Here is a 6,187-nt window from a genome sequence, read left to right as displayed (position 1 = left end):
GGTCCTATATTGGAATCGCTTGTTCAATTCAGAGTTCTGGCAATCATCAAATGTCAAGACTAAGTTTATTAATGTTTCGTCATGTTTGGTTCAATACTGGGCAGTCAAGCATGAGATTGTCAATGCACTACCAAAGTTCTGTTAAACACCAAGTGCCAAGATTAGGTATATATTTTCGTCAAACTACATCTAATATGGGAAACATAGTATTGGATAATATGGAAAGCGACGCAGTTGTTCATTGTTGAATTATTTTTGTTTATCATGTTTTGGCATAGTATTTGCTGCCTAATCTTGAGTTAAATTTGTTCAGCATTGGCTGTCATGATTATGATTTCCTACATGGAGGAGTGATAAAAATATCACTTTTTTGACTTTAACAACTAAAACACTATTTTAGGTTTACTACTCATAAAATTTGGGACCACAGACGTTCCAAGAAACCTTATTAAATATGCGAAAGTACGGGTGTGTGAAGGTATATCAGTTTGTCAGTAATGAGGGTGTCGAAGATAACTCGAAATAGTGCCCATGTTGCCCTACGTTCTTCCAAACTATGCTGATACATTGCTTCTAGATTTAAAGGGATTCAAAGGGCAGTTTATCAGTCCGGTTCTGTGGTCCGAAGTCTGAAACGCATTGGCAGGACTTCTTGAGCTTTAGAATAATTCAGGACTTAAAATTCTAAAAGTCCTTAATTCATTATCTAAATCTTTCATATTATGTCCGATTAGAATACGTTATTAGATTGATATAGATAACATTAGAACAGTATCTTTTTGATAACATTAATCAACGTTATCGCCAGTTTAGTGTCATTGCATTACATACCATTTACTTATCGGTTTTTGAATGTATACTATACCATACATAGAATATTAATCTTTACCATTTGCGTATTGTCATGTAATTACAAAATTTGTGTTAAACAAATAATGGAATTAATCGACTCAAAGTGTACAAAGTTTGTTGGCTATTATAAATGATTATATTGATTTAAAATAAAATATTGCGTATGTCTTTATCTAAAACTTCTCAGAAAGAACGATAATGGGGCTAATTATTGAAATTGTTAAACGATTTTGAAAAGAAAGCTACTTCAATATAATTGGTACCTACTTATTTTAACTGCTAATTTCTGATTGTAGTCGTGTAAAAACACGCAAAAGTAAACAAAAAGAAAAGTAAAATTCCTCATATGCTTGCTAAATAAAACGTCATCACTAAAACTTTAAATTCAGCAAAATATGCGTTAAACGCTTATTTCTAAGTAATAAATTACACGTGTAATAGCACAATTTACATGCTATAATCGCAGATTTTAAGTATCTTTTTTAATTAAACGTTTATTAAATCGGAAATTAAAATCTGCATATGTCAGCAAATTGTTGTTATAGAACGTAGTACTTTAAGCAAAAAGATTACAATGTCACAAAGTAAAATCGTAATGATGGTTTATTAAGTTAATCACCTTGATATAAGGTGTTCACCTTAATTATTGAAGACAAGGTTTGTTATAGGAAGAAGTGAAGGAAAAATACTATGTTTAATTCTGAATGATATTGCAGCAAGTACAAGGGTAAAGCTAAGTTTTTTTGTCGTCATTTTTGAAGTACCCATCTAAAATTTTTTTGTTTACTGACGCAGTATTAATTAAAGATGTAAGAACAATATTTAGTAGACATTCTAATTATGTACATATCTATCAGTTCTTAATTCATATAAAAGTTTGCAGAATTTCCGTGTTCAATTCCTAATAGATTTATGTATATGCAAATTGAGTAAACTCGATAGTATATTATTGCAAGATGTAAGAAGTTCAACTGTTAATAGTCTGTTAATAATAAATCCGACGGTTTCATACGAAGAATATGCTTTGGTTCCATGACTAACAACCTCCCTTCCTAGTAGAAAAAACCTAACGTTCTTTATCAAACGTTTGGTTAACAACTGCCCAAAAATTCTGCACATTTACCTTTATTAATCAAAAATTTAATCTTAATCAATCCTATTTATGTAACCAATTTATGCAATGAACAAATGACCGCTGTAATGAATAAAATTATGTTTCAAGTGACCATGCATTTCACTTACCTAGTTCATTATTGAATTAATTAATTAATAACTTGCTCTAGTAATTGGTAAGGTCAGCATCATCAGATGTTTACTGCACAATTTTCACATTTAATTAGTCAATTAATGCCGCAATGTATTGTTCATTAATGTAATCAACCGGCTCGTAAAAATGTATAAAATACCACGACGAATCCTGCGCGAAAACTGAAGAAAAGAAATAAATGCACATTTAGCATCGTTGTTTGTAATATTTCATCATCATCACTATATATAAATAAATGAGATAAGAAGTAGAAGATATTAAATTTTTAAGCTACATGTGTATGATAAGAAGCACCTATAAGAAATTAAATTACTTAGAAGCCAACCCCATCAATAATTTTTTCAAAAATTGGTAATTTGTACTTTTCAGATTTTTCCCTTGAATATGGCCAATATGATCTACTTTGACACCACTTTCATGTTTTTAAGTAATACGGAAGTGGTCTAAATTTTTGATAAGAAAGTTATAAGAATAGCACACATTAGACTTTGATAACCATAAAACTATGCCAAGCTTAAAAATGTGAAATAGCAAGTGTGTTGGTGTAACAGTTTTCGAGTTATAAGTGGGTCGAAAATAGCTAGAAATACTGACTGTATTACCCCTTATTTTTCGAACTTAGCTGATACACTGTTGTGTCTAGAAACCACGACTTAAAATTGTAAAAGTCCTTCATTCATTGTCTAAATCTTCGAAGTTTCTGAGACCAGTAATGAGAAGGCAAGCATTGGCTTATCAATATTTGTCCAAAAATCGCTCGGTCAATCTCCAATGCCAAGGCTAGACACATTAACGTTTCCCCAAGTTTGGTCCTATATTGGAATCGCTTGTTCAATTCAGAGTTCTGGCAATCATCAAATGTCAAGACTAAGTTTATTAATGTTTCGTCATGTTTGGTTCAATACTGGGCAGTCAAGCATGAGATTGTCAATGCACTACCAAAGTTCTGTTAAACACCAAGTGCCAAGATTAGGTATATATTTTCGTCAAACTACATCTAATATGGGAAACATAGTATTGGATAATATGGAAAGCGACGCAGTTGTTCATTGTTGAATTATTTTTGTTTATCATGTTTTGGCATAGTATTTGCTGCCTAATCTTGAGTTAAATTTGTTCAGCATTGGCTGTCATGATTATGATTTCCTACATGGAGGAGTGATAAAAATATCACTTTTTTGACTTTAACAACTAAAACACTATTTTAGGTTTACTACTCATAAAATTTGGGACCACAGACGTTCCAAGAAACCTTATTAAATATGCGAAAGTACGGGTGTGTGAAGGTATATCAGTTTGTCAGTAATGAGGGTGTCGAAGATAACTCGAAATAGTGCCCATGTTGCCCTACGTTCTTCCAAACTATGCTGATACATTGCTTCTAGATTTAAAGGGATTCAAAGGGCAGTTTATCAGTCCGGTTCTGTGGTCCGAAGTCTGAAACGCATTGGCAGGACTTCTTGAGCTTTAGAATAATTCAGGACTTAAAATTCTAAAAGTCCTTAATTCATTATCTAAATCTTTCATATTATGTCCGATTAGAATACGTTATTAGATTGATATAGATAACATTAGAACAGTATCTTTTTGATAACATTAATCAACGTTATCGCCAGTTTAGTGTCATTGCATTACATACCATTTACTTATCGGTTTTTGAATGTATACTATACCATACATAGAATATTAATCTTTACCATTTGCGTATTGTCATGTAATTACAAAATTTGTGTTAAACAAATAATGGAATTAATCGACTCAAAGTGTACAAAGTTTGTTGGCTATTATAAATGATTATATTGATTTAAAATAAAATATTGCGTATGTCTTTATCTAAAACTTCTCAGAAAGAACGATAATGGGGCTAATTATTGAAATTGTTAAACGATTTTGAAAAGAAAGCTACTTCAATATAATTGGTACCTACTTATTTTAACTGCTAATTTCTGATTGTAGTCGTGTAAAAACACGCAAAAGTAAACAAAAAGAAAAGTAAAATTCCTCATATGCTTGCTAAATAAAACGTCATCACTAAAACTTTAAATTCAGCAAAATATGCGTTAAACGCTTATTTCTAAGTAATAAATTACACGTGTAATAGCACAATTTACATGCTATAATCGCAGATTTTAAGTATCTTTTTTAATTAAACGTTTATTAAATCGGAAATTAAAATCTGCATATGTCAGCAAATTGTTGTTATAGAACGTAGTACTTTAAGCAAAAAGATTACAATGTCACAAAGTAAAATCGTAATGATGGTTTATTAAGTTAATCACCTTGATATAAGGTGTTCACCTTAATTATTGAAGACAAGGTTTGTTATAGGAAGAAGTGAAGGAAAAATACTATGTTTAATTCTGAATGATATTGCAGCAAGTACAAGGGTAAAGCTAAGTTTTTTTGTCGTCATTTTTGAAGTACCCATCTAAAATTTTTTTGTTTACTGACGCAGTATTAATTAAAGATGTAAGAACAATATTTAGTAGACATTCTAATTATGTACATATCTATCAGTTCTTAATTCATATAAAAGTTTGCAGAATTTCCGTGTTCAATTCCTAATAGATTTATGTATATGCAAATTGAGTAAACTCGATAGTATATTATTGCAAGATGTAAGAAGTTCAACTGTTAATAGTCTGTTAATAATAAATCCGACGGTTTCATACGAAGAATATGCTTTGGTTCCATGACTAACAACCTCCCTTCCTAGTAGAAAAAACCTAACGTTCTTTATCAAACGTTTGGTTAACAACTGCCCAAAAATTCTGCACATTTACCTTTATTAATCAAAAATTTAATCTTAATCAATCCTATTTATGTAACCAATTTATGCAATGAACAAATGACCGCTGTAATGAATAAAATTATGTTTCAAGTGACCATGCATTTCACTTACCTAGTTCATTATTGAATTAATTAATTAATAACTTGCTCTAGTAATTGGTAAGGTCAGCATCATCAGATGTTTACTGCACAATTTTCACATTTAATTAGTCAATTAATGCCGCAATGTATTGTTCATTAATGTAATCAACCGGCTCGTAAAAATGTATAAAATACCACGACGAATCCTGCGCGAAAACTGAAGAAAAGAAATAAATGCACATTTAGCATCGTTGTTTGTAATATTTCATCATCATCATGCCTTTTTTGCTCGCATTTTAAGAGATAAGACACCAAATGCTGGTCGTGAGGTTAGAGGTAACCTTGAACGAAAGTGAAAGGTGTATTCTTGTCATAATAAGAAGGTTTGAAAGCCTTTAATAATAAAGCATCTTAGAATGCAAAATTTTAACATAACAGTAAAACTGTATGCTATATGTAAGTAAGAGAAAGTTAAATAGAATAATAAATAAAGTAAACTATTGAAATATGAATAGATATAAGTCAATCAATATTAGTAAACAGATACATTGCCTTTTGTTTTATTTATAAGAACGTAATTTCGGTTTTACTGCATATTGAATTATAAAATTAATTATTAATTAAATACGTCCAGTAATTATTTATTTAATAATGCACAAATGGTTTGTGGATCAGTGTGTAGATTTGATTACGTATGCATATCTGTCATACTTATGGATGCACTTTAAATCGATAAACAATGATTTATCACAATTTTTGTATAATAATGCTCTCGAAGAGGTCAAAAATCGTAATGTACAGATAAAAACATTTTCAGTTGTTTCCTATTCAGATAATCATTAAATGTAGGGTTGATAAAAATTGATGTGAATACTTTTTTTGTAGCATCGTGATACAGATGGCGTTTACTGTGCCATTTGCAGTATTTTCTAAAACGCGCTGTTAAGACAGCAGGTAAAAGTTGGTCTGTGTTCTGTCGGAGCTGCCTGCGATGCGCTGATGAGATCCAAAAAGAACGAAACCGCGATCCTCGCTGGCAGTTTCGACAGAATACAGACCACTTCGAATTAATTTATTCGATTAAGCTAACGTGCCTATCACGTTGAGGTTGGCTACGCCGGGATTCGTTTTCAGCAAGTAGATATCCACACAAGTGGACCTTGTTGGAGCATACGTAATCCTAAAATGTAGCATCGT

General features: G+C 31.1%; 1 protein-coding gene and 1 long non-coding RNA gene across 2 annotated transcripts in view; one reads left to right on the top strand and one right to left on the bottom strand.

The window, feature by feature from the left end:
- The window catches only part of LOC108741497, a 40,998-nt gene extending 38,671 nt beyond the window's left edge, over positions 1-2,327 (bottom strand). Inside the window, exon 1 of the long non-coding RNA XR_001938516.2 lies at positions 2,095-2,327. This is a non-coding gene — a long non-coding RNA (uncharacterized LOC108741497). The remainder of the gene's footprint in view (positions 1-2,094) is intronic.
- The window catches only part of LOC108741493 (ATP-binding cassette sub-family G member 4), a 20,404-nt gene that overhangs the window by 9,060 nt on the left and 5,157 nt on the right, over positions 1-6,187 (top strand). The gene's annotated exons all lie outside the window — the stretch shown is intronic.

The sequence above is a fragment of the Agrilus planipennis genome, unplaced genomic scaffold, assembly GCF_000699045.2.
Source record: "Agrilus planipennis isolate EAB-ADULT unplaced genomic scaffold, Apla_2.0 scaffold212, whole genome shotgun sequence".
Lineage (NCBI taxonomy): Eukaryota > Metazoa > Arthropoda > Insecta > Coleoptera > Buprestidae > Agrilus > Agrilus planipennis.
Note: the sequence above shows the minus strand (reverse complement) of the source record. Positions and strands in the feature narration are given on the sequence as shown.